This window comes from Fukomys damarensis, unplaced genomic scaffold (assembly GCF_012274545.1).
Source record: "Fukomys damarensis isolate Sample0158 unplaced genomic scaffold, DMR_v1.0_HiC HiC_scaffold_9, whole genome shotgun sequence".
Classification (NCBI taxonomy): Eukaryota; Metazoa; Chordata; class Mammalia; order Rodentia; family Bathyergidae; genus Fukomys; species Fukomys damarensis.
The window spans coordinates 35,326,188-35,349,960 of NW_022900921.1; the positions used below are offsets into that span (position 1 = coordinate 35,326,188).

The 23,773-nt window shown below is 36.9% G+C and overlaps 1 pseudogene; it reads right to left on the reverse strand.

Moving 5' to 3' along the window:
• LOC104855341 overlaps positions 1-16,764 on the reverse strand; it is a 61,402-nt pseudogene extending 44,638 nt beyond the window's left edge.
• Positions 16,765-23,773: the final 7,009 nt, after the last annotated feature.

Below are 23,773 nucleotides of genomic sequence, written 5' to 3' on the forward strand. Positions count from 1 at the left end.
AATGTGTCACTTCCCTGGGAACCCTGATTGTATCCATTAACTTTCTGTCTCCATGCCTGCTAAATTGGAAATTTCAATGTTATTTCCTGTTGCCTTTATCTTCATTTATATTGCTTTTATTAGTCAATTCAGTTAGAGACAAGAATATGTTTTCTGAGGCATCTCTTGAGAATGTGCCAGGATACTTACTCCAGGATGTTTCCCAACACAGTGAACCACCAGAACAAATATTCTGGGATAGAAAAAATACTTTTCAAGCACAAGAAACAGTGACACAGGTAAATAAAAAAGCATTAAATTCAGTAAAATAGCAGGGAAGCAAAAGAATTTGGAAGGCTATTTGTTGGCCTGTAATCATAGGATGTATCTTCTAGTAATATTCATGAGAATATTCTCTGTGGAACAGTTACTTTAAGGAAGGACTTTATTTTGTTTATTAGAATCACAGAATTTTAAATATGGAAGTGAATTTAGCATGATTTAATCCGATCTTACTCCTAGAAGAGTATCTTGGCTTAGGTTCCCTTGAAAGCAGAGGGCAAGGCAAAGGCTTTTATATTACTTCTTAATAGAGGGTTTAATCTTATGAAGCAGAGTAAGGGACAGTGGGAATAAAGAAGGAAAGTGAGAGCAAGACATTGTCAAGCTGACTATTGCTAAAATGAAATGAATTGCTCCCTTTGGTATGGCTCTCCTTCAATAATATTTGTACATATAAACTCTGACTCCTGACAGTTACTTTGAGTGAGAAAGAGCTAGGAACCTGTTTATGGCTCAGTTTTGTTCATTGTTTTTGAGACAGGGTTTCACAGTATAGTTCAGGGTGGCCTCAACTTCACTGTGTAATCCTTGAACTCACAGTGACCCTGCTGCCTCATCCTTTCCAGTGCTGGGTTTCCAAGTGTGCACCACCAAACCATGCGATGGTTCAGTTTAATAATTTCCTCTTTCTCTTTTTATTGGCTATTTTTTCTACATGTAAACCTTCTGTTTGATTTACTTTTGTTTCAAAATTGTCTCATATCTATTCAAAGCTTTTTTCATCATTGCCTGTCCTTGTTCAGAATTATATTACCCCTTACCTAAGTGATTATATCTCTCCTCTTACTAATTCACCTATCAATATTCCCCCTAAGTGAATCCTTCTTACATATCATATTCAGATTAATCTTATAGTCAGCTTCTGCATGGAAATATGTGTGATTCCTCACTGTCTGGTCTGATGTGTGTGAGTTCAAATTCCTTAGACAGTATATAAATTAAGGTGCTTTAAGATGCAGAAATATGCAAAATCAAATTGTAATAAGATTAAGCAATGCAGGGACATAGATATTTCAAATATTAAGAAATTCATAGTTACTTTCTGTCTTACTTACTATTCTTGTGACTGAGACAAAATACCCAACAACTACAAGCTAAGGGGAAAGGTTTATTTAGTTTGTAGAAGTTTCAGTTCATCATCAGCCTGCTCCAAGGCAGGGTGGCATGGCCGAGGGGCATCACAGAGGAGAAACAGATAGTGGCAGGCAGAAGGCAGGAGGGCAGCAAAGCTATGAAGTAGTGAGGAAGCAAGCAGCAAGGGGCCATAGCAGCTCTCTTTCTGTCCCTTATATTCTATCCAGGCTATAAATACTTAGGGTGGATAGCACTCACATCGAGGTGGGCCTTCCCCTCATCCACACCTGAAACTGTGCCAAACCAATCAGGGGACTAATTTATTAATCACATATCCTTAATCCCAGGATCACACTCTAAATCCAACCACCTCTGAAAAAGCCTCACTTGTGTCTGCATGATACAAAGCATAACACCTCCTTGCCTTTAGCAGTTATTTTAAGTCCATTCTTTCCCACCCCTGTCTTTTCTTATTGAGTTCAATTCCAGGTTGATGACAAAACAGCATAGAAGTTTTAAGTGTCACATGTAGATCCAACATTAGATGAATGAAACCATTTCTTCTAATGTTTAGGAATAAAGGGAAATTTGCCAAAAGATCCACAATAGATCACTCTGTCATGTAATTGGCCACATGGTTCTTCTGAACCAATCCCTAATTATGAAGAAATTCATCTATGTGAATGGCATAGGACTTGCTGAATTGAACCTTGGAACTGAAGAAGGGATTAAATATCACTGGAGATGCAGGAGAGGTCAGTCAACCAATTTTATCTACTTTATGCTCTCAAGATCTACTGGATCTAATCATTTTCAGTGAGTTTCCCAGTCTTTCACCAAATTGTAAAATAGCCAAGTCCAACTACTTGTTATAATCTCATCTTTCTTGATACTTTACCCTTAAAATAACTATCTCTTGGGCTGGAGATTTAGCTCAGCGGTTCTTCTACCTGCCTCACAAACATAAGGACCCCAGTTTGATCCCGGGTACAAAGAAAACAAATGAACAAACAAACAAACAAACAAAAATAACTTCCTTTTTACTACCTGTTAAAATCATACCTCTCTGTCTAGGCTAATCTTCAATGTAATCTCAATGAGTCTATCACTTATTACTAAATAGAAAGTGATTTTCCCTTTACTTAAGAATACTTTTAGAAAATCTTTTATCTTTTGTATCTTCATTTTACATGCTCCCCCCCCAAGCAACAAGTGCTTTTAATACTTAATGGTTAATATTTATTTTTTGAGAAGATAAATTAAATGTTTCAAGATGAGATGAAATAGAGTATTCACTTTGGATGGTTCTTGGAAGTTAGAAATTTCTGTTTTCCTAGCTTTCTCATTCCATAATTCTGCCATATGATTGGTCTAACTTTAGACCAGAACATTACAGATAAATTTCCTATAGATGTACAAAAGGATTACATTTTCTCAGTGAATAAAGTTCAGTAAAAGAAGGAAAGAAAGAAAATTAATGATGTTTGATGATCTCTTGGAAATTCCCTGTTTTATCATATATTTTCTGAATACTTAAGTCTAGGTTGGAGGTTGTTTTCTTTGAGGACTTGAAATACATCACTCCAGGTTCTCCTTGACCTGAGGGTTTGTGTTGAAAAGTCTGCTGTGATTCTGATGGGCTTCCCTTTGCACGTGATTTGTTTCTTTTCTCTAAGTGCTTGCAGTATTTTGTTCTTCTGTTGGGTTTCTAGGGTCATGACTATGATATGTCTCAGTTTAGATTTTTTTGATCATGGCTAGTTGGAGAACTATATACCTCATTTATCTGTATGTTAAATCCTTCCCCTCTGTTTGGGAAGTTTTCTGTCATTAATGCTACAAACAGTTTTTTCATGTCCTTTGTACTTTCTCCTGCTATTTCATGGGTTCCTATCAGTCTTATATTATTCTTCTTTGTATCTTCTAGGAGTATTGAATTGATTTCTCATGATCCCTTACTGTTTTTAAGAGATCTTTCTTTTCATGGTCACTGACCACCATCGTATCTTCTATATCTGAAATTCTATCTTTACATTTGTTCATTTTGCTGCAAATTATTTCTATAGCATTTTTAATCTCCTGGATATCCGTTTGAATCTGCTTCATGGATTCCATTTCTTTCCTAATTCGGGCATTCATGGTTTCCTTTTCTTTCCTATGCTGGGCATTCATGGGTTCTCTCATGGACATGAACTCATCTATTATTTTTGTCTGTTTCTGTTCTAGAGTCTTTAATCATGTCTTTCATTATGTTCATCATCTCTGTAGTTATCTGGGAAATTATTTCTGTTTTGAATTTTTCTAGAGCCTGATTTGTTTTGTTGCTTCCTGTGCTATGAGTTCAGGGTGTTCTGGTGCTTGCTTGTCAGACTTTTCTACCTCATTTTCCTTAGAATTTGCCATTGGGGAGCTGGAAGTCTGTATTTATGCCTTGCTTAAGTGTTTTCTCATTTTTATTTTTGTTGTTGGTACTGTCCTTGATTTACTTCCTGGGTTAGTACTCTGATCTTCCTGATATAGCTGGTCTTTAGGTTTCAAGTCTCTAATGACTCAGAGACACTCTCATTTTCATAATATCAGGACAGACATCTGATTATATCAATCACAACCCTTTTGCCCATTTGATACCATCAGCCTTACAATAGTATCAAGCACAGCTTAGAAACTGACAATTTGTGGTAGTTATTAATCTATCACCTTTAACCATGTGAATTAAATGAAAATCAAGGACCAGACAAAAATATGTTTATAATGAATAAACTCTTCAACATAGCAACTTTACCCTTCAGGATGGGGACTTAGAAAGAGTTGGGAGGAGAGGAATAGATAGGTGGAAGGTTAGAAGGTTTCAAATGAAGCCAGAGGACACAGGATGATCATACAAACTCCAGGAAGCTGTTGAAGACAAGAGGGAGAGACAGAGTGCAAGAACAAAGACAAGAATAGCACAACTTAACAGTGATAGGGAAGCTATAAATCATGCTCACTTTCTTTTGAAACTAATAACAATTGAGAGAAGGAAAAAGAGAGAAGAAATGAAAAATAAAGGAGAAATCTGAATTAGGGCAGGAATAAGAACAAAAAGGCAGATGAACAACAATGTGGGGGAGCAAGAGACTGAGTGGGAAAAAGAAAAAAAAGGGGAGCTGGGCATGGTGGCGCATGCCTGTAATCCCAGCACTCAGGAGGCTGAGGCAGGAGGATCACTGTGAGTTCGAGACCACCTGAGCTACATAGTGAGTTCCAGGTCAGTCTCAACTACATAGTGAGACCCCGTCTCAAAAAACCAAAAACCAAAACCAAACCAAACCAAACAAACAAACAAAAAAACAAAAAAAAAGGAAGAATTTGAAAAGTGGGAAAAGATAAAATTTTAAAAATAAAAATTAAAAATAAGAGAAAAAAATTGAAGAGCCTCCTTCAGGGTATGTCTCTGCTGTCACAATAGACAATGTGGGCAGCAATGTGAAGAACTAAGTCAATTGGTCTCAGCAAGCCAAAGGGAGATCCCTGAGATTCAGGCTGAATTCTGGCTGCAAGGCTCAAACTGAGCTCCCTGACCTCCTGCAGGTTTAAACTCTGCAAGGTTCGATGGCAGATTCTAGCTGCCCTTACCCTGAAGATAGTCCAGGCTCTGAAGGAAGATGGGGATCCCTTCAACTTACCAACTATGGAGGTCTCATGCACCTTTATGCAGTTGTTCACTTTCATTCTATCTTGTGGAGTTCACTACAATGGCCTTCATGAACACCTGTGCCTCTGCAGTGTCCATCCAGGCACTGGCACAACCAGGAGGCCTGAGAGCATGGGGGTGCTGGAGAATGCTGCAGGGGCACCCACGTGGCTGGGAAGTCCTCATAGGTCTGCTCTGGTTTAGGCCCAGGGCGCTGTGGGGTGGGGAAGCAGCGTAGCTCCCTGCATTGCCTGGGAAGTCCTCTCTAGTTTGCTGTGATCTATCAGATATTTTCTGGATTAAAATTTTATTTATTAAGCTATTTTTCTCTATAGTGTTAAGCTAATATGCGGTTAGAACAAAAGTACATGTTAACTTTTTCAAAAGTCAATTTTAAAATGTGAATTTGGGATTGTGATGGAGTAGTTAGAAGAGGCTAAGCACTATCAGGAGAAAAGTTCTGGAGTCAACATATTTTGGATAGTCAAATGTAAAATATTGACACAGAATTTCAGCAAGGAAAGTTATTAATTTGACCCACAAAGACCACCAACTCATCCCCATGTCTAATAACAAAGGTTCTAAAATCCTGCGTGAAGAGCAAATTCAGCAATTCCACTGTACCTCTGACTCCTTCATAGTGATGATGAATGTAGAACATCTGTTTCCAGCTATAAATCTGTCATGTCATCAGAAAATCCCAAAAAGAAGACATTATCAGTTTATAATTAAAAAATCAACAACTATATACAGATAACAAAAAACATCCTATAAAATACTTGCAAGCCAGGCGTGGTGGCACATGCCTGTAATCCCAGGACTCGGGAGACTGAGGCAGGAGGATCATTATGGGTTCGAGACCAGCCTGGGCTACATAGTGAGTTCCAGGTCAGTCTCAACTACATAGTGAGACCCTGTCTCAAAAAACACAAAATCAAACAAACAAACAAGCAAAAAACACTTGCATTGTTGCCTCCAGTTAATGCCACAATATAATAGGTTACTAAAGCATATTCACCTCTATTTATTAGAGTAAACTTCCACTGCAAAAACGCATTCCTCACATACTGAAGCTGAATCAAAGCAAAGCAAAATTAAAGGTGACTTTGCATTATATTTGAGAAGTTCTAACTATACTATATTTTATAATGTTAAAATCCTCAAATTCAGGTAATATTCAATAAGTTAGAATAACTAAGTACTGACATTTGATTTCTAGAAAACAAATAGGTAGCTTTATTATGTGAATAATGTATATTAGGAAAGTTATATATAACAAATGGCTGGCCGGGAGGATGTTTGAGGAAACTGAGTCTCTGGAAAAGGGACAGAATAAAGGCTGTGGGCTAGGAACATAGTACTCAGTGTGCTCACGGACAGTGCAGGTAACCGTGTGCATGAAGGAGGGGTTCAGGGCAGTGGTGGCAGAGGAGGTCGGAAATTCTAAGCAGATCAGTTTACCCAAGCCCGCAGTGAGGACTGTGAGAAAAATAAAGGAGCCACTGAAATCAGTTGATTTAAATAGGAAGTTACTCCATATCAGTGTTAGGATGAATTGATAGGAAAACTGTTCAAGAATATCTTCTGAGCTGTTGAGGAAATATATGAAAAATCCAGTGCCAAATGCTCTACTTTAAGAAAATACAATTTCAAATTACTGAATCATATCAAGCCAGACCTTAGACTTAATTCCCCTAGTGTACATATGATTGAAGGACTCTTAATTTCTTTTCAGAAAATATCAATTATTAAATATCGATCATTAAATGGACCTTATGGGGCTTCTAATAGTTTTGCATATATGATTATAATTATCAGGAAATTTTGGTGATATAATATGTAAATTATTAATAAGATAACCAATCAATTTTCAAAAAAGAAAAAAAAGTAAAAATATTTGTATTAATGTCTTTCTATGCAATATTTCAGACTGGTAAGCTATGTATCACAATAAGACATATTTATTACATAAATCTACTTATAAAATCCATCACTAGGGTTGAATATGTTTGAGACAGTAGTTTCATACAATAATTCATGTCTGTGTATTTTAGTGAATTTAATTGAGTTCAGTTCTATTTTATATCTTTATGCTCCCCAGCCTCAGGTTTTTTCCCCTTCTGAAATAATGCCTTGCTGGTCACCCAGGACCTGTTGACCTCCCTATGAATTCTCCATTAGATTCACATACAGGAACATACAGAAATAAATTTGTAAGCAAATACAAATGACTAGCATCACTTAGAATGTTATTTATCCTGGAATAATGTTCAAGAAAATTGTGGAGATTTTCCTAGCAAAAGACTCGAAAGAAACTCTAAAGGTAAACTGGTAAGCATTGTTTTGTCCATTCAGATGACACAAAGGCTCAGAAGTCTTCCTCTACGGGCAACAATTGCCAGTGCCATAGGCCCAGAGAACGGGAGCTTTTGCTTAGAAAAATTCAAGTATGTCCCTGTCAGGCTAATTCAAGGTCAGGTAACCTCATTTCTGATATGAAATCTAGTGTCTAAGATAGTTTCAGCAATCAGGGCAAGAACTCTTAGGAAAATTAGAGCCAGCTCCCTCCCTAGACCCTGGACCACAGTGTACAATGTGGGCAGTCTCCAGGATTCAAGGAAAACTTAAGTGGGAATGTTTATTTTTAATTTTCAACTAAACTTTATATTCCCTAGTACATTCTCCCATGCCAAATTAAATGTTCCCATGAGTCAACTATTGTCAGGTAAAGTAATTGCCCCAGAGGATATAGGAAAATTTTATTTGTTCAAAGTAAATTGGTAATAAAGTATACAAGGAAGCTGCTTAAACATAGTGATATGAATCTATACCAAAAAACAAAGAAAAGAGCTAAAGAGAATAATGGGTGATTTGTAAGTATGAGCACATGGAGTTGCTTCCTAAATATCCTTGAAGATCCCCTTCTGATGTTATTAGCTATGTGACTTTGGATAAGCAAATCTACATCTTTGAATTGTGTTTTTTTGTCTGAAAAAAAAAAACCAACAATGGAACAGCAAAAACAAAAATCAAGTATCTGGATATGGCTTTGCAAGTTGCTTTCCTTTTACCTATCTTGAATATTCTGTTACTGAACTTGATTTCACATAATTGTAGGCTTTCTGAAGCTCTTTATCGCATCTGATCATTTGAAATACAGATAATAAAAGGCCTGTAAGGATACATTCTCTGTCTCACAATTGTATGTGGGATGTGCTCCACAGTCTTCCATTTAATTAGATCGAGTTGCTTGTCTATGGGAGCTGATTATGAAATAGGTTAACCAGACTCTTCTGTATGCATTTGGGAACATGGTGGGACTCTTTTGAAATAAATGTGAAAGTTAAAGACAGCACAAAATAATTAGGGTTTTCCCTAGCTAAACTTTGGCATGTAAAATCAACTGTGACGTAAATGGATTTAATGCCTTATACATTTATGTTAATGTAAATGAAAAAATAAATACAAAGGTTGTTTTAGTTTGGAATTTGTAGGCTGAGAGGTCAAATAAATCAAGTACAGATGTTCTTCAATTTATTGGAGTTGAACTTCAGATTTCTGACTTTACCACCCTGGGAACATAATATGTATTCAATGGCAGCTGTCCTTCAGATTTTGAATTTTGACTTTTTCCTAGCCATTGATGTGTGCTATAATATTTTTATAATACACAGGGCAGCAACAGAGCTGCAGCTCCCAGTAAGCCAAATGATCACCAAAGTAAACAACTTAATATAGTGTGTTACATTGCGCATGAGTTTTTGACACTGCATTTTATCCCTTAACATTCCAACATATCTACAAAATGTTCACTTCTTTGTGTACAGGTGATAGTAAATACTTTTAATATAGCATTTGTGCTGTTTTGCACAAATATACTACCTAATGTTGAACTCCATACTTCTAGGAAAAGAAGATCAAGTCAAGTCCCCTTCGTACTATTTTCTTGACATCTACATTATTTTACTTGAGAGTTCTTATGCTTACTGTTCATGACATGTATGTTTTTCTTTCCATTTATTTTTAACCTATATGTGACTTGATATTTAAATGATATCTCTAATGTGTGATTCAGACCTGGAGATCGTGACTGCTAGTTGGATACCTCATATATTTTCAGTGATGTCAATGTAATATTCAGGTGGATTGAATGTAGAACATGAAAAGAGGAGTCAAGGAGAATTCCATGATTTTTTATTTCAGCAATCAGTGAAATTTCAGTGGAAAAGTCTAGGTGGAATAGTTTGAGGTTTAGGAAAGTTGGTTAAATTTTGGAGATGCCATATATAGATGTAAATCATGAAAAGTCTGGACAAAAGATATAAATTTGAAGATTACCTTACCAAGATGGTATGTAAGTGAGGGAGATGGATGAGAGCCCCTAGGGAACAACTACAGGTAGAGAAAAAAAAAATTCCCAGAATGCTTTCTGTGTTTTTAATGCTCTTGTCTTCTCCACACTTTATGTTGAAGCTCACCATGTGACAGTATTTAGTGGCATGGCCTTTGGAAAAGGATTGAATGTGAGAGCTGAGCCACTGTGAATGTGTCAGGTGCCCATAGGAAACAACTTGATGAGGGAGTTTCACCCTCTGGCCCTCTCCCTTCCACCACGAAAAGATATAGCTCTTTTCCCTGATGGAGGATGCAACATTAGAATGGACCATTCTGGAAGCAGAAAGCAACTGAAGCTGCCAAAACCTGCACTTGGACTTCTCAGTCTCAAGTACTGTGAGAAAATAAAGTTTTCTTCTTTATAAATTTAACAGTGGTGTAATATCTTGTTGTAGTAGCACCAAATGGACTAAGATGATAGCCTAATGACAAAAGATTTAGAAGAAAAAGAGAAGATGAAGAAATTTAAAGGAACAACTATTGAAAAAAAAATGAAGGATGTCTAATGACTTGAAGCTAAGTACATAAAAATATATGAAGGAAGAGAAATTTGTTTTATGTCAAATGCTACTGATGAGACAAATAGTAAGAGGATTTATAATTGCCCTATGGATTTATTTATTTATTTGATAGTGGGGACTGAACTCGGGTCCTTGTACTTGTGAAGCAAGTGGTGAAGCCACTGAGCTAAATCCCCAGCCCTGCCCTGTGCATTTAACACCTTGTAAATATTTATCTACTTTACAAGAGCAATTTTGGTGGCAAGATTATAATGGTGAGAGGAAGTCTAATTGAGGGCAGGATTAAGGATGACAAGGTAAAGACATCAAGAAAGAAAGGGAATTGGAGAAAAGTCATATAGATAGTCTTTTCAAATAAATTTCCTGAAAAAGGTAATAAAGAAATGAAAAAAAAAATGGTGATAACTCATGTGTAAAGAGGCCAAGAGTATATTTTTTCCCAATGGAAGAGATTCGAGTGTATTTCTGTCTCCACAGGAATGGTCAGTTAGAGAAAGACATCCTGGTAAGGGGAAGGTAAGGAAAGCCACTGATTTATGTGATTAAATATGCAACAGGGTAGGCTTTATGATCAGGAAGGAGTTGGTTTAAGGAGTTATGTAGCTCACTGGGCTGTCCTGCCGGGTATGAAGGTAGAGGTTCTAGGCATAGGTGGTGGTTGTAAGAAGGTGGTGCTCTGGGGTGTGGAAGATTGCTTAAGTGTTCTTAGTGCAGTATAGCAATGCCATCATCTATGAGTGAGGATGGGGAAGAAGACTGGCAATTTTGAGGAGCAACTTATGAAACGTTAATTTGAAAGCATAGAAGAGTTAATGGCCCTAGTTTTCTTTTTTTTCACTTAATATCCTGAATTTTTACCAGTGTGTGTTTTGATATGGGTTCTGTCTTCCCCTAACTTAACAGGAACTTTTTCATCCATAGGCGCATTTTTTCCTCCAGCTCCTAGCAGGACAACAACATGAACAAACAGAGGGCTTTATGAAGATGATTCCCAATGAAAAGTAGTATTAGAGAAGCAGTTTTGTAACTAGAGTTTTAATTGCTAGCCTAAATAAGTGTGTTTATTTAACAGGTACGGAGGAAAAAAATGTGTTTTTAAAATGAGCTGTCATATATTTAATAGTTTACTTAAGAAAACATGTCTTGCCAATAGTTCTTTAATGCAATTCACTTTCACCAATCAGTATTAGAATAGTGCCTGAAAACCAGGCATAAATGTGAAAGCAATGCACTTACAGGTGCCCTGGTCCTCCCCTGAGACCTTGTCTTCTTCTGCCTCAGCCCTCTTGCTTTTGATTTCTGCTGCTGGATTCCTGGATTAGGGAAACATATTTATATATTTCTTTTAATTGCTAATTTCATATTTTTCTCTTAGTTTTCTATCTCCTGAATTATAACATCCCTGCAGATTTAGGTGATCTGGTTTCTTTACTGGTTGTTTGTCTATCTGTCTACATCGCTGTCCAGACCTATTTTCCTTTCTACTAACCTATAAAATAAATAACAGTGGTACATCATGGGTAAGACTGGGTAGGGTAAGGAGAGCAACAACGAGAAAGCCAGGTGAATATTCCATAGAGCTAGTTCAGGTGGTTCATAAAAAGGTTGTGAACTAGGGCAGTATAGTATTTTTCCTTAAACAGTTGTGTTGTAATAGACATCACTAAAAAGGCAGTGTTTGCTAGTTATGCTTTGGCTATTTCCAGTTAAGAATAGAAACTATAATGCAATTGCTTATGAAGTTAGAAAGTTATAAATAATTCATGTGACTGCTGAGGTCACAGATACCAATGAGCATTTGGATTCCAATTGTGCTCAGTGTGTGTTTAGCTGGACCTGGGATGTGAAGTCATGGTGTTTACCACTCGTGGTTCACCACAATCAGCCCAAAGATAAACTGGCTGTAGAGAGTACTTTTCAATTTTTATTCCATTTTCTCTAAGATTTATTTTTCTCTTGTCTTCACAGTGGAAAGTCACAGGTACACATGGTCACAGCAGGCTCTAGTGCACAGTATTTAGAGTGGAAGCTATGTTTATCTCCTGCCATAAATGTTAGATTGATAGCCTGTGTCTCAGCTACCAGGCATAAGTTCCAGTGGGATTTACTTAATGAGGAATTCATTGCCGAGATAATTTATTGTGGAGAAATTTACTGTGGAATTTGAGTTAAGATACAGTACTTGAAACTTTGTCTAAGTCACCAAAGACTCGGGGGACGTTCAGTGTTCTCTCTTCTCACAGAAAAACTGTCTCAGTACAGGTAGTGACAAGCTATAGCAGGGCTTACCTCTGTGTGGAAATAATTACTATTTGAAAGGATGACCTCTGCGAAAGCCAAAATGCTTTGTGATTGACTGGATTTTCACTTTGTACCCTGGTGTTTTGATATCACCAAACACCTTCATTAGCATCACATTGAGGGAATCTGCCCAATTTTAAAATTAAAGTAAAAAGCAGAGAGCCCTGGCATGAGCCGCACATTTCATACTCCTGCTATTTTTAGGGGAAACGGGAGACAGTCGGAGCACTACCCTGATCAAATTATTCAGACACTACTGGATAATTCATTTGATTTTGCATAGCTAAGGTCTTGTATATTTTTATGGATAATTCATTTTAAAATCAGTCCTCATTCCTTAAAAAGAAGTTTGTATTTGATTTCAAATGCCACCTCGAGAAATGTCTGGAAGATAGACATTAACTCAATTTCAGTTTATTTCCGTACCTTTGTTATCATTTCTTCTTTTCTTTAATCCAAATACATCCACAAAGTTGGGCACATGCCAGCATTTCAAGACAATTTCATAACAATTCAAACTAAAAATGTCTGTTTTCCAGAGAAAATTCTGTAACAATTATCTCATGCATTTTCATTCAATTTATTCTTTGAATGGCAGGAAGAAAACTGACTGAGCAATAACGGCAGTGATATTTCAGTGGTTAAACTTGTTACTTTGGAAGCAAGATTATGATATAGAGAGAATGTGAGTGTACTGACCTCTGAATCTCAGTCCTGGAGTCTTCCTTCTGTGATCTTCTCTTGGTAGTCTCCAGTGTCCTATTTGAGTCACCTGACTGGCAAAAGGATGCTGTTTCCTGATCAGACAGTGGTTCCCAGGGCCTCCTGCCATGTAGACAATTGTTATTAATCATATTAATGCACTGATTATCACCCTAATAAAAATAGTTTTCATTTAGAAGTAATTATTAAATAATGGTAAAAATAGGTGTCGTAAATGCTATGATACAGAAAATATCCTACAGAGGCCAGATAGATCCTGGGAGTGCCAAAAACATATGCAATTTGAGGGCTTTCTAGAGGAACTATATAGAAGGCATATAATAGGAAGGAGAAAGGAAAATGTGGGACTTTCAGTCTAAAAGGATGACCGGTTCCCCTCTTCAGCATCTTCCATATTGTCTTAGAAACCACACCGAGTTCTCACTTACTGGTGTCTTGCCCTACTAGCTGGACAAATGGCCTGGACTACTTACAGCTGTATGATTGCACATAGTGGCAAACAGAAGAAAAGTGTAAAAAACTAAAGGTACAAGATCCCTATAATGAATGTAACTGTACTGTATACCTAAAAAGTACCAATACACTTAATGAAAAAAACAAAACAAAACAACTAAAGTATATTAAACATATTACTGGCCAGACAAGACATTTAATTTTGTCAATAGCTCCATGGGTAAGTAGGGAATTTGAGAACTATATGGAGGCAGGTTGAGGAAGAATTACAAATTTGAGTCCTACCTGGCCAACTTAATGAGACTACCTCCTAATTAAAAAAAAAAATAAAAATAATAAAAAGGCTATGCATGAGCTCAGTGGTAGAGCACCCATGGATTTTCCCCTCAGTATCAAAATGAGTAAACCAAAACAGAGTAACTGTTTAGAAATTTTAAAACATAGTAAGAAGAGAAAAACCAGGCATAGTTATTACAAGTCTCAGAACTCATGGTGTTTATTCAGGAAGAGAAAAAAAAATAGTTGTGAATGAGTTAGTGCCTCTTAAACTCAGTGTCTCTAAGATTGGGGAGGTGTGTGAAAGACTTTCTATACCTGGGGAGCTTAACATTTGGTTGTGTGACTTATTCTTTCCTGTTTCTGCTGTCCTGTGTGTGCTCAACCATCCATGTAATTAATTATACCATCCATTCTTAACTTTATCACACAAAGACCAATTCAGAATTTCAAATCAAAATCCAAACTATAAATATTATTTCTTGAAGTAGCAATTTAAAATATCTTCAAATGTTTCTTTCACAGTAGATTATTTTTACCTCTAAAAGTCTTCACCCTCTTGAATGATGTCACCCAGTATATTCATAATTCTGACAATAGGCTAAGGTCATATGCAGAGATGTGGAAATTGGCTACAGGCCACATTGTTTCTCATTGCCTTCATTTCTAACAGCAGTGGCCTATAGGATTTTGCTTTTATCCTTATGAAATATTTGTTTTAAGTATGTTTTTCAAAGGAGATGGTATTTTTTACTGTTTGGATCTCAGATGAATTGTTGACTGATTAATAGGCAGACTGTCTTTAGCCAACTTTATCTCTCTTTTCCTAGTTAACACTTTCTGGCAATATAAAACAACACATCATGGCCTATTTCTGATCATCATTCTTTGTCAGATTAAAGTATTTTCTAGCTTTCACATTAATACTTACATAGTAGATCTCAGATTATATTTGCACTTCATGAATAAAATTATGAATTGTGTTTCTAAATTTTTTTCATGTGTGGTACATGCATTTAGGAGCCGATATTCCTAACACTATCTCAAAACATGATCTTGGGCAAAAATTATTATACTTCTGCTCTACCCACAGGACTGGAAATTTTGAACAGCTGGATTTGTTTGTACAGAATGTTCCATGTTGTGTCTTTGAATCAAAACAATCTCCAAAAAGTTATTGAGAGATTCACCTGTTCTTAATTCTGGGGACAATTTGAAGCTGAAAGGATTTCCAGCTCTTCTGTCTTTGCCAAGTTTGAAAAAAAGCAATTTCATAGAGCCTTGGACCCCTTTATAAATGTGAGGTTCCCCACAGTTTTTGAAGGGCAGCCTACTGCCCCTGAACCTTTGAACAATAGCTAAAGAAGACATGGCATGGAGGAGGGGTGGAGTCCGTGCATATTATCCGCAGCAACTGTGCACATCCGAGACGAATAGCTCTTCTCCTCTCCCCTCATCCCTTGTGATTAGAAATAAATTTGCTAGGTATGTCCAGGAAACTAATTACATCATCACAAGGAGTATCCCAGTGGGGAAATCTTTTCTTTTCAGATCAAAAGGATGGCTAGGGGCTACTGTGCTCAATCCAGCCATCCACAGGAGATAGTGCCAGAGACAGGAGAGCGGCTCTGCTCCTCAGGAACATCTGCTCACAGAAAACGACAAGAAATTAACCATGGGCTGGGGAGGCAGCTGCAAAGCATACAGTAAACAGGCATCAGGGACAGGCTCACAGGCCATAGATGAGATGAGAAAGGATCTGATGAAAGCGGGAAATGTAGTGTAATAGGAGAGTCTTAGTTTATTTGAAATAAAAAAACATTTAGAAGCCGGAGACTTGTGTATATGTGCCTGTTCTAATCCTCACTGGCTGAGGAATTTTTTCAGAATCTCCTTTTCCTCATTTGTAAGATGAAGACTTGGCACAGTTATCCAGTGTGTTCTTATGCAGAATAAATATGATAATTATAAGGTACTAGACAGGTCTTATATTCTATAGAATACCCGGCTTCATTATCAGTGATTTGAGCAGTGACTACTCACTTTTCTTAGGGTTCAATGCAGCATGCAGTTAAGGAGCATATTAATTTTAGGATACAACCTTCTAATGGAAGAAATTCCTCATCCCTGTACTTAGAACCCAATATTTAATATAGGAAGAATTGGTACTCAACCAGTTGGTTTTAGTGACAATAAAAAGAGACAGCTAGTAGATGGTCAAATAACTGCTATCTTGAATTCCTAAAATTTCAGGTATATTGACTTTATATCCTGAGATAAAAATAAAAGTTTTCTTAAGATACTTTAAGTCCCATAAATTTCCATGGCCTGGAGTGGAACAGATAGATCCTCTTGTTCAGATTTACGATTTACCGCAGAAGGATAGAGACCCAAACAGCTCTCGAGAATTGGTTACATGGTGTGAAACAGACGTCTGGTTGCAAAGATTCCTGTTCTTCTCCCATAGGGAGTGGTTGTCAGAAAGTGATAGCAATGCACTTCCCCCCTCTCTCCCCAAGGCAGGCCATTCAGAGAGGAATCCCCAGTGGAAAGGGTGTCAGTCAGTCAGCAGATGAAGAAGCTAAGGAGCAGATGTGTCTGTATTGCCCCTTCCTGTGTGGATGAATGTTTATGCCACGGGTGGCTTTGGAACATACATGTGGAGATGGCAAATTCATCTCTGCATCTCTGGATGATCATAAAGCAATTTTTGTTTAGGCTTTACTTTGTTCAGTATACACCCTGTGTTCCTCCATTGCTTGCCTGTCATCACAAAAATGTCTTTTGTAATCTCCTATTAACAAACAGCTGTTACTGAGGCTTGAATTTTCTCTTTCAAATTTGTCCATGCACAATGAGTAGATTCAGCTAGGTGGATCATAAAGTTAAGACTTACCATAGGGACCCAAAGATTGTTTGTGTGCTCACACTTCCTGTGGCCCCAAGGAAGCTGCTTGCATTATTTCTCAGCATTTTGCGAGTGGGTAACATACATTCTTCTGACCTGTTTTCCTGGAGCTCCACCATTGCTATGTGACAAAGAACAAAGCCAGCACAGCCTGTAGCATCTCGTCTCAGAAGTTGGAGGGACGTGTTTTCCTCATTAAAGACTATCTATTTGCTGACTAGAGGGTAGGATTAATAGCACTGGGATCATAGATTTGTTTAGAGATAACTTGCTAGCAAAACAGTCTCATGTTTTATTTTAATGAGAATATAAATTATACAAGTAATCCTCAATATGGAAAACATAGACTATAGATGAACCAAAACAAGAAATATTATCCACATTCTGTCACTTGTGGTTTCTAGGTTTTTCCTGTGCATGTGTGAACACACATATATGCATATACATGTTATTCAGGTTGCTTTATAAATATTCACTATCTTGAACATCGAGGAAAGCCAGAGAACTCGAAAAATTTTTGGAAATTGTCATCTTTCTTAGTATTTTTGATATTCTGAGATATTTTTGATATTGTCACATACAACATTGGGATAACTCACAAGTTAGATGTATGAATATTTTCTCTTTTCACCTAGGACCTTCAAGCATTGTGAAGAGTGATAAGAAAATGAGGTTTGGGAGCATAAGGGAATGATTTGAATTTTAGTTTGTTTACTTAATTGTATGATCATGACAAATCATATAGGTTAAACTACAACAGATGAAACTTTTGACCTAGAAAATTATAGTTTCATGTGGTTTTATAAAATTTGTAAACTATTTGAGTATAGCTTTCTCAACTGTTAAAGACAGGATGATACTACTGAATGGAGTTGATGTGGGGATTGAATTAGATATAGGTATTTGTGAAACACCTGGAACAAAATAGATGTTCAATAGGTGTTAATTCCTTCCCCAAAGCCTTCATTGGGAATACAGAATATGTTAGAGGGGTGAGTGAATCTGACTCCAAGAAGCAGATACCAAAATAAGATTAAGGGAGCAAGAACATTTTCAAGAGGAATGCTTTTGAGAGAGGCTGGAGAACCACTGGATATAGGTGTGATTTTGAATGAAGCGGAGGGAGAAGGAAGAGAGATTGAGCTGAGTATGAAGGTCACCATGCCATTCTTAGAGAGTTATGAGTCTTAAAGCCAAAGTCTCTAGTCAGAGGAGTGTGGAGACTCTTAGGAACAAAACTTGGTGGCCTCTGACACCTTTAGGCAGAGGCAGTACAACTTCAGTGAAGAGGAGCCCGAATTTTCAGATGGCAGAACTCCAGGCCAGAGATTAGAAGCATTTTCTAATGGTCATCTTTTGTTATTTTCCTTGATATTTTGGAAAATTTAAAATAAGAATGCCGGGTTAGTTAGGATTTAGAAAGTCTCAAAGTTGAATTTTTCCAGCAATATTTTGTGTCTTTGCTCACCCATGCTGCCTCCCACTTGCCAGGTAAGCCTTGACGTTTTGATTCTTCCCTATTCTTAGTCATACTTTGTCTCTTTCTGTCTTGAACTTTCTCATGTTAATGTACTGTACCCTGAGCTCTGTAAACCCTGAGATGTGAGTCATAATATCATTCAGAAAATATCTCTTACTTGGTTTTCTGGTTCTTCTTGAGGTTGAGATTTGACTTGAAATAATTTTCATTTTGTCTCAGCAAGGGAGTCCCAGAAAAAGAAAACAGAAGAATTGATTGGTATAGTGCCCAGGGACTAGAGTCATTATGGCTCTCAAATTATTGCTAAGGATATTTCTGCCTGTAGTCATGATAATGATATTATAATTTTCTGAGTATTAATGAACCGATAAATAAAATCATATGATGCCTCAAGATACAGACACTGGCCTTTTCTTTCTCTATTTTTTCTTTTGCATTTTATTTTTATCATTCCATAGAGATACAGAAGGACAGAAGGAACCTATAAAAATGACATAATACTTTAGCTTGAGACCATTATGAAATATTATATTGTCATTTTCTGTGGTTAATAAAAATCACATGCTAATGTCACCTAATCAGAGCACAAAATGATTGACAACCTTGCCATGTGTACACATTTTCTAACTTCTCTAGAGATTTAATACATTTCAACAGTCATCGTAATTGTGTTAGAATTTATTCTTTGCAAAATCATCAAAGTCAATGAGCTAATATCAAAGTTTATATTAACAACTCAAAATAGTTCCAGCCTTTAAGTTGTTGACATGGAAACACATCTTTCTTTACCTTATCAGAACTCTGCACATGTGCCTATGTGGATGGGGCCCTGGATTAATCAGAAACACACTATTCAGTTGTGCCTTCAAGTCAGCAAGAGTTGTGAAGAGAAGCATTATTATTCATGTATTCTGTATATCTACAGAAAACAATCAGACTAATGGTGCCACCATGTTGACTGTTTTCCTGACCTGTTTTATTAAATTGGTACTGGTACTATTCTTATATATTCTGAATTTTTCCAGCTTCTGTGCCTGAGTAATTAACATATGTTTAGTTTGAAGATGAGGCAAAAGTCTATTTTTACATCAATGTTACATTTAAAAGTTGAATATATTTTGTGAATTTAACAGAATTAAGAGGAAAATATGATAAGGAAAAATGGTATTCTGGATAGCAAAGTTTTAAATCATGTTAGGAAAAAAAACATTAAAGGAGTTTAGATTAAAAATGTAGTTTCTGGAATACAAGTGTCCTGAAAATTAATGGTCCATGGGGATTTGTTTTAGCTGTAATGCCATTTAGATGGGAGTAGATTTGTTGGTCTCCTAGGGATTTCGGTTGTGATAGCCACTGCAAATATCCTAATGCCTGTGTGTCCCTGTGATTCCTTTTTGTATAAAATCACATTTTGTAAAAGATTTAGTGCAGCTGTTTATTAAAAAAGTTCATCTATTTCCCAAATACCAGCAAACAAAAATAGGATGAAAAGTAACCTAAATATATATTATTATCTCTTTGAGTTTTTTATTTAGTGCCACACCTAGATGAATATGAAATTAAAATCAGCATGGAGTAAATAGCTGGCATGCTTGATGGGAAAACAACATAGCATTGCCCCCTTTGTAGATTTTCAGAAATTGTGACTATTAGATTCATGGTGATTGTAGCCTTGAGAACCCAATCTTTTTCAAAATTAAATGTCATTTTCCTATCTTTGAATTTCTGAGATCATCAGGGAATGAGGCGGGTGGTGCTGACAATCCAAGTTAATGAATAAAGGGAAAGAAAACAGATTTCACAAAAGCCTGAGTGAGGGTGTGGTCTGGGACAATGTCTGACCTTTGACTAAAGAGTCTCAAAAGGCCTAGCAGTGACATTCTTAACCACATTGGGTTTTGTCATTTAATAACAACCAAGTCTTTCCCATCTGTATTTTCAGAGCATGGAGTCTCACATCCATCCATCCATTCATCTGTCCACTTAATCATCATATATTTATTGAGTTTTAACCATGTGTCAACCACTGTACTTGTATTAAGTAAAAATTTCTGCTTTGATGGACAGTACATGCTAAGGTAAGGAGTGAAAAGCCAAGAGAGTATTAAATTTTTCTGATTTCTTTAACTATATTGACAGGTCTTACAGAAAAGGATTCTGTGACCTTTGTGCCTAGGGTAGACCTTGGGACAAAGAAACTGTGTATCACTGGGACACACTTGTAAGCTATAGGTATTTTTTACCCATTAATTTAGAGCACACAAAGTTAGATTGTTGCTAACAATAATAAGACCACGCTGTAGTAGTTGGCACAGACCACACTTCCCAGTCACATTCCATCAACTCCTGCACACATCCTCAGAGCCAGCAGCTAATCTGGAATTCACTCCTCGTAAGCCCTTCTGTGTGGACCCAAAGGGCCAAATAAAACTGTGTACTCCCTTCAGCATTTAGCAACTGGAACAAATCTGAATTGTTATTGTCAACTCTGATAACATCTCATAGACTCTAATTTATTAAATTAAGAATATATCCCCATATGATTATATTAACTCCAACCACATTTATTAAATTTGGGGGAGCATATGAATACCCCAACTCAAGCAAGCATTTCACTGGATCTGTAAGATTTACTTCATATTAGTTTGTTTTTTATGTCAATGTTTTTACCATAAAATTTATTTTTATTATAAAATTCTTTGCCAGTGAAAAAATGGATGTCTGATTGTATCTTATGCGGGGAGAACAGAAGAAATCGGGGTACATAATTGAATCAGAAATCATGTTGCATTTGATGCTAAATCCAAACCCTCATGATTCAATGCTGGAAAAGAATCCCAACAAGGGTGGCAACATCATCAGTATAACAGACACAGTGTTTGAGAAGAGTACTTTCACTATCAGGGCAGCACTTACCCACAAGTCATTCTCTCCCTACTTAGTTCCCTCCATTGCCTTGGATGTATCTTCTTCTAGGTTTCTAAAATGGCTTTAGTTCTGAAGGGGTATGAGCAGTCCTCATCAGAGAACAGTTAGTCTGCCCAGGCAAAGAAGGGCTCAGTGAAAGGAATGAATGTATAAGGAATATTTTTAGTGTTTGAAATATTCCTGAGGATATCCACATGTATCTAGGCAATAGAAGCATCTTAACCCTGCAGAGATGAATCAAGTCCAAGTGCAGCTCTGGACCCCTTCATATTTGAGCAGCCATTCTATAATGTTCAGGGGTTCAGTCTCCCAGCACTGCCTCCGGGAGAACATGAACTTCTTTGAACCAGTGGGCAGGCATTCTGACCTTCTGCAGTCTTAGAATCGCCCTACAGCCAACTTGGAAGGCAAAGAAGGTTGAAAGCTGGTTAAAGACAAATGGTTATAAGACAAATAAATGAATGGAGCCTTGGACAGGGTATTATGGCCTTTGGACACCCAGGTATTCACATTCAGTTGAAGTGGAATGTTGTTCATTGGCAACTGGATTCATGTTACTGGGGCCATTTGATATGTTAAAGATGACAGTTTCATATTTTTATGTTATTAAGTGACAACAATACTTTGAAGACACTTGTGGCACAAATAAAAGACATATTTGAAATATAAAACTGCAATTTGGGTTTAAAAATTCAGACAAGTTTATAATATAGGTGTCCTCAGTGCTGTAGTTCCTAAGAGAGTATACCTCCTGGAGCAAGTGCCTGGATTTTCAGAGTCATCTGAAAGGCAGAGGCTTCTCTTTCTTTGGCAAAATGAAAGCCAAACCCCAGTGTCAGAAATTCACATCCTATTCCTCTTGGCTCAAACTTCTGACAGTGTCAGGCTTCCCAATAGCAAAGATTACATTATCTTCCGGGCACAATCTAACAAAACTCTTTTCAATCTCTGAGGTAGTGGGGACCAAAGAATTCTGCAATGAAATCAACAACTATCAGAAGCAGAGCCTGAAAGATGATAGTGGTCATCTATTACCAGATTTCCACTAGATTGCAAGTAAGCTCCCAACTGTGTGTTGACCTTAATATTTTACAAAACCTTTCTACGTATGCCATTGCATTAGTTTCTCACCTTGAAGGAGAAATATTATTATCTCTCTATTACAAATAAATAAAGTGAAGCTCACAAAAGTGAATTATCAAGCAAGTTTATATGTCTGGAAAGTAATGACTTGGGGATTGTGATCTCCAGCCCAGGGTTTTTTCCATCAAATTATCTATTTTATAACAATGCTTATCATATGTGTCCAGTGGCAACTGTAAAATTCAAAACTAAATTATCAACAAAGCAAATTTAAAAAATGACAGGTTCCAACTTAGCAATAATGCACAGAATATATGGCAATTAAACATACTCCAGGAAATATTGTTATTAATATTGTTATCGATTGAAGAGCCATTCATAGAAAACAAGTCAATGTATGCCATTTTGATAAAAAAGCTTTTATAAGATGCTTTACTAAAGAAATTTATATCTTTGACATTTCTTCAGGGTCTTATAGGCATATAAAGAGTGTCTTCTTGGGATTATCAAGTCTTAATGTGCATGCATATCACTGAGGGATCTTGCTAAAATGCAGATTCTGTGGAGCAGATATGGGGGAGCCTTGAGACTGCCCTTCTAGCAGGCCTCTGGGGTTTGCTGCTGAGACCACACCACTAGTGGTATTGTCACAGCTCTCCGGGGTTGGTCACTAGTGAAGAGTGACTGTCCTTTGCCATGATATATGTAAAACCACACATTCCGTTTTAAGCAAATGGTTAAAAATGAAGTCCTTTCTAGAGCTTTTGTCTTGTTTTATTGCAGTTTTGTGGTAATAGTTTGTGAATTCAACAACAGTGTGTTTGATCCTTGACTCTAGGCTTGGTGTATGTTAAATATGCTGATAGTTCATCTTGCCTTCTCTATGAATGTCTTGTGTGACATCATGCTTTCTAATTACGTATATTCAAGCTCTTTTTATCAAACAGTTCATTCCAAAATTCCCAACCATATTGCCTGTCTTAGCCTTTTCTGCCACAGTCAACAAATCCCCCGTGTCATGTGTCTGGTTACCTGAAGACATTTATGGGCTATAGTCACAGTCCCTGCTGTGCTGCCTCTTTTCTGGGCCATAAAGATGTAGTCAGAGTCTTAGGTCATACTTTATTATCCTGGCTCTTGTTACATGTTTTCAGCCCTTTTTTACCAATTTCCTGTTTACACATGAACTGACGGTGGGAACAATAAAAAGGGCACTGCATGCAATTGAGAGACCGATGATTTAGTCTTTGGAAGCACAGTCTCCAAGGGAACCGAAACACCACAGGAAGTGGGGCAGTAACGGAGAGGACAGGCCGTCTTCTCGCCCCCCACTCCTTGAGTGCTGTTCTCATCAATTCTTTTCCTAGAAAGCACATAGCCGACTCCTACGTGAAGGCTTCTATTTTATGGCCTGCTTCTCGACTAAGGGTCCTTAGGTTATTAAAATTGTCAGACTATTTTGAATAATGAGGTAAGCAAACATGACTTCCAATATTTGCAGATAGTTTAATTTAATGTATATAAAATAAAATGCAGTAAAACACCACAAATACTATCCAGATGGATAAGCTAAAAAATTGAATAAATACAGGTATATGTAGTCATATATATATATATATATATATATGAATATGTGT